This window comes from Pinus tabuliformis, chromosome 6 (assembly GCF_031772625.1).
Source record: "Pinus tabuliformis cultivar Carrire ecotype Pingquan chromosome 6, CPIR1, whole genome shotgun sequence".
Classification (NCBI taxonomy): Eukaryota; Viridiplantae; Streptophyta; class Pinopsida; order Pinales; family Pinaceae; genus Pinus; species Pinus tabuliformis.
In genome coordinates, this window is record NC_142292.1 from 315,560,593 (window position 1) to 315,566,926 (window position 6,334).

A 6,334-nucleotide genomic window follows, 5' to 3' on the forward strand; every position below is an offset into this window, starting at 1 on the left:
TGCTTGGGCTAGACCCAATTGACTAAAATTCTTTTTGCAAAATATATCTTGAGAAAACCTAGGTAACTTTGCCTCATTCTAAGGATGGCACCCAGGCTTAAGCAAATTACTTAGGGCCAAATGCCATATCAACATGTCATTGGTGGGAATAGAACCATTGTAGGGAGGATAACAATCATTCCACCTATCCAGTGGAGCTAGACCCAATTGACATCAGATGTGTTTGCAGTTAGACAAAGGTGTAGGAATTTTGGAAATGAGTTTTTTGGTGTTTTTGGACACATCACTGCTTGTAGTGCTCAGGAGCACGAGTATTTCAAAGGTCTAGGTTTTGTACCCTGACATGTATATTAGCTGTGGAGATAAAAATATTATTGGATTGTTGTAGCGTAGCCTGCATCATCTCACCAGTGAGTTTCTCTTTGGATACTGGTAAAATAGATGGAAACCTGTATAAGTAACATGATCAAGTATACCATGTTTAAAAAAAAATTATTTTGCCACATTTGCTAAGGATTTGAACCATTGGTGTAGCTGGATTGTGGTGGTTCTAGTTCTTCAAGACTATTGAACAAAACTTTATTTGGAAATTAAATTCTTTACGATTGTCAAATATGACTGATCATTTGAAATTCTTTGTCGTCTGTTGTTATTGACAGGGTATTTTATAATATTGTGCAATATGGTTTTCTATGCTTTATAGCATGAGTATTTACTTGTTATGTTCATGTGTAGAGGATATGATATTCAAGTGGTTTTTATGTTGGTTTTGATGATAACATCTCAATGGTGATGGAACCCTTGCTTTGAGTCATGCAAGGTTCTAATGGTGAACTGTGAAACAGAATGCTTATTTAGGATTCCAACCACGAAAATTTTCTCAAAAGTCCAGCCCATAGAAAAAGGTGAAATGTTGTATATAAATGATGTTTGTTTTTGAGCAAGAAGTCTTGTTAAAATTTTCAATATGATATATACTAGTGACTCTGTTTTTGAAGCACGTTTTTTGATTGTGAGGCATAGTTTTTTTCCAGTTATATTTCAAAAGTTAAACCTGCTTTTTCTTGATGGTTTTACAAAAGCTTTTAGTGACATTGTATCCCCTTTGAATTAATGCTAGGGGTGCCTTGTTGAGAATAAGGGTATATTCTATGATATTGATGTCTTTTCTCACTGTATTTCATGCACCATATGTTTGCATTGATGATGAAGTAACTCTGTGATTATCTTGATCTACATGGATAGCTCATTGTTGGTGTTGTTTTCTCATGGGTAGCACTGCATCTTTGAAATCTTTGGATTAATGATGGAGATGATCCCTGCTCGTTGCTTCATGTGATCCTGTGCTTCTTCCGAGGAGGTTGGCTAAGTAGTTTATTATTGTTTTGCCACCATACATGTAGCATTCTCTTGTTTGTGTAGGAAATTATGCTTGAATTTAGGTTCTTAAATTGTTTCATTGGTGATTGACATGTCTTCTTGCTAAAGTTGTTTTGGTTATGATCAAGTTTTGTGAAGTTTTAACAGCATTAACCCTCTTAGTTGCTTTGTGGTTAGGTGCATGTTCTAGGTCTTGAGGCAACAGGAATTGATCTTCTCTCGGTGAGGACAAACATTATCTTTTTTCTTTGGAATATGATCAAAGGATGTCTGGTAACAATTTTTCTTAATGCTGACAAATTTGTTGTTTGTTTCTTTGTTTTTATGCCACCATGTTCCCTCCTAGAAAATGTTGTGCCTGGAGCCCAGTAGACGCATCACTGCTCATAGTGCTCAAGAGCACGAGTATTTCAAAGATTTAGGTTTTGTACCTTGACCCGTATATTGGCTGTGGGGATAAAAATACTATTGGCCTGTTGTAGCGTAGCCTGCATCATCTCACTAGTGAGTTTCTCTTTGGAGACTGGTAAAATAGATGGAAACCTGTATAAGTAACATGATCAAGTATACCATGTTTAAAAAAAAAAAAAAATTGCCACTTTTGCTAAGGATTTGCACCATTGGTGTAGCTAGATTGTGGTGGTTCTAGTTCTTCAAGACTATTGAACAAAACCTTATTTGGAAATTAAGTTGTTTACGATTGTCAAATATGACTGATCATTTGAAATTCTTTGCCATCTTTTGTTAGTAAACATCAATGTAACAAAGAATAGATCCAAGCAAAAACAAGAGAGAACTTACTTTTTAAATCATTCCATCTACCCACATCACTTTAATATCCCCATTTTTGAGACCTATAACATTCTCAATCGAGGATAAATCTGATTCTTTGGTATCCATACCTACTTTAGCCTTACACCTTCTTGAAGACCCTTGCTGGAAAATTTGCTCTGTAATTTTGGTCTCATTTACACATTTTGGCTTTAGTTCAATTTCTTTATCATCACCAGACTGATCCTCAATGGCTAGACCAGCCTTGGACTTTTGTCTTTTTCTCAAAGATCTATGTTCTGAAGATAGCTCTGTTCTAATACAATACTCAGGTTTTGGCTCCATTTCACAATATTTCTCAATGTTTGAATCATTTTCTATTTTCATACAATTCTTAAGTTATGAGATGTTTTGACACACCTTATCATCAACTAATGATTCAACAACACCAGACACTTCTAGTAGCTCTGCAACAGATGCCAGTTGAATAACAATGTCCCCAATACAATAATTGTAATCTGGGTGCTCAATTATCTCATTTGTAATCGCAACGCTAAGTTTTTATCTAAATTCAGTGACCGCAAAAAAATAGAATGGGTGTGGATGGTTTCTAAGGTTGAAAAGGAAATGTCAATATGGTGTAATAGATGGTTATCATCAAGGGGGTAAGTTAGTGCCGGTGAAATCCCTCCTCGAAGCCATCCCTGTACTGAGTGTTTTTTCCCTTTATTCCCAAACGGGTCCTGGAACAGGTAAGAAGACTTAGTTTCATATTCCTATGGGTTAGGGACAAACAGAAAAAAGAATATTCCTCGAGTCTCATGGAAAAAACTGTTATCCTAAAGAGCTGTGAGCATGGGACATTTAAAATCTCCATTGCTTGGAAAGAGCCCTAGCTGCTAAATATGTCTAGAGAATTATAGAAGGGAAGGGCTTATTGAGAAAGGTGGTGAGTTGGAAGTACATACAGCGTCTATCTACTGAGGATTGTATAAGATCTCCGAATAAATCCTACAATAAATCTTTAGTGGTTTGGAAGGCGGTGGTGTTGGCCTTTCCATTGATTGGAAGACAGTTGGTTTGAACTTTGGAAGGTTGGGGGTGGCAACAACACAAGGCAGGGGGATGATCCTTGGCTGCTTATAACCCATAATCCTTCTTTATATTCTCCCTTTGACATAAAATGCATGCTCCCATAGCCCAAACATGATAAGGCACTAATCTTGCCTTTCATCCGCCACCACAAAACATAGAATCCATTTTTTTTCCTTTTTTTGTTTTCGTTTCCTTGCAATAATAGTACTTATTTTTCCACATAGGAAATGCTTGATGTGCCATTGTTATACATTTTTGGAGCTTTCATTCCGGCAACAATGATTGCAGTGCTTTATTATTTTGATCACAACGTTGCATCCCAACTTGCCCAACAAAAGGAATTCAACTTAAGAAAACCTTCTTCATACCATTATGACTTACTTCTCTTAGGATTTTTGGTATGCAAATTACCTCAGTATATATATATTATTTAGAACTGTGTTGTAATTTTTGTCAGAGTTCATGTTTAGGTTCAACTATCATTGGCTATCCTATTCTGGAAGAGCTCTTGCTCTCTTGAAGACATCTTGATCTAACACTTCATTCTTTGTTTTCACCTCCATAAAAAATCTCTAGTGGATTCATAAATTTTCCTTTTATTGTGGTAGACTATTTTATGTGGTCTTGTTCGCATACCTCCTTCAAATGGTGTAATTCCTCAATCTCCCATGCACCCGAAAAGCTTAGCTACCCTCAAACATCAGCTACCAATATATTGGAATTATAAATTGCAACTTCTCAGTGCAAAGACACAATTCAAACATTTTATAGATGAGTAACTTACAAGTACTTTTTTTACAGTTGCTCCTTAGCAAGTTAGTGACAATAGTCTAGAAAAGTATGTAGAAAAATTCAACCTTAGGGCAATTATACAGAAACATGCAAGAATTATATGAGCAAATGCAGACCCCACTGGTTTATCAGCCTCCACCTACCTTGGTAATGGTCTTATTTTTGAGTTTAGGTGTTTCATTTTATCTAATTTTCCTCTTCATTTATTTATTTGTATTTTCATGTCCCAACCATTTGTGCAAGCACTTAAGGAATTGAAAGAGACCACAATTCAGTTGGCCACAAGTACTGGGAATATGGATGCCCCAGTTGATGAATCAATTTTTAATGTTGACAAGGACGTGGATGACCTACTTCATGTTGAGGTGAAAGAACAACGATTGAGTAATTTGTTACAATCTTTGATGGTGGTTGGATGCCTTGCAGTAATGCCCATCATTAGAAAGATCCCAACTTCTGTGCTTTGGGGTTACTTTTCCTTCATGGCCATAGAGATTTTTCCAGGAAATCAATTTTGGGAAAGGATATTGTTTCTTTTCATTGCTCCAAGCCGTAGATACAAGTATGAACTTTATTCAAACTATAATGTGATTGAATTTTATGCGTGTAATATAGTTTTCAGATCTGATCAATGTTGAGCTGATGGTTACAGAGTACTTCAGGAGTATCATGCTACATTTCTTGAAATGGTGCCTTTCAAGACAATTGCCACTTTCACCATTTTCCAGACATGTTATTTGCTAGCATGTTTTGGTATCACATGGGTGCCTATAGATGGTGTTCTCTTCCCACTACTGATCATGTTGTAACTTGTTAGTCCCAACGAGGTAGTATATCCTTCCCAAGTTTTTCAAAGGAGCACATATTCAAGAATTGGATGCAGCAGAGTATGAAGAAGCCCAAGCTGGAATACCATGCAATATAACAATGAGTGCAAGACACATATCAAACAAATTTTAAAAATATTACTCAATTCTATTTCATAAGCCCTATAGCATGAACAATAATAAATTGAACTGTAACATATATTGATTGCAGGAAGCTGGAATTCAGGGGTTCAGATTAGGAAGCATGGGGACAGGTGCAAATGATGGCGAAGTTTTGGATGAGATGATTACACAAAGTCGCGGTGAGGTAAAACACACATATAGTCCATGGATAAATAGCTCAAGTTATTGCACACCAATTCATGGATCTAAGTCTGCATTAATTCCCCAAATTGCAGAAGCTAAACAAATATATAACCCCTGTATAAGTGAGATCAGATAGACACATAACCCTCACAAAGGGGAAAAGCATTTGGGCATTCCCCTGGTTAGTCAAGGAAAAAATATGAGTCCAAGTGCATCTGGTTTGAGGCCACATAAACCAACTTCCAATTAGGTGTTTAGAGTCTAAATCCTGGGCCAGTAATCTTTACCTTCAGTGAGCATATCTTATGTTGAATAGTACATATTTTGTTGGCTTATCACTATTTAATCATTGTGCCATAAATCACTCAGTTGTATTTGGTGTGTCTTCACAAAGAACCTCTATCCATCTCAGAGGACAGGGTAGACCATATAGTGTGTGTAAAAAAATGTAATGGAAGTCGAGCTTGAAGTATTTATGTTTTCTTGTAGCATGAAATCTATTATGTCAGTCTTGTGGTTCTGTAGACCCTGGGCATGCCAAATAAGCATGGTGGTATTAAAGGGTCCTATGAGTGGTTTGAGCTTCATAGAAAGTCATCCTTCTTCCACCAGTTGGATCTTAACCACAAAGTTTGCAACCTTTAATGTTTGATTGAAATAAAAAATGTGGAAATTAAAATTGACAAATGAAAGGGAAATGGTAAGGCTTACAATATTAGAACTTCTGTAAATGTTTATCCATTACCTTTAAAAACTAACCAAGGGCAATGTCAAATGATCAAGGATATGTTGAGATGGAAATATCTATTTTTCATGACAGTAAAACATTTAGATAATTGAAATAAATAATACGTGCATTCAATTTAAATCAGATTCATCTTGAATGGTTGGGAAGATTTTTTATTATCTTTAATAATTTAAGTCTTGTAAAGCAAATTCAGATTCCACATTTTATTTTGACATATTTAATTTTCTTTGCAATCATAAAACATTACAAATTTTATTCAAAATCTGTGTAGTTACTATTTCAATGTTATATATCCACGCTTTCAATGAAGTTCCTCCATGATTTATCTCTGGTCTGTGTGGTCGATGGCAACAAACTTGAAGAAAAACAAGGAATATGAAGCCATATACAAGGCATATGAAGCCTGTGTGTTATG

At 35.8% G+C, this 6,334-nt stretch overlaps 1 pseudogene; it reads left to right on the top strand.

The window, feature by feature from the left end:
* Positions 1-3,473: 3,473 nt before the first annotated feature.
* On the top strand, positions 3,474-5,307 carry LOC149258577 (putative boron transporter 2; annotated as a pseudogene).
* The last annotated feature ends 1,027 nt before the right edge of the window (positions 5,308-6,334 follow it).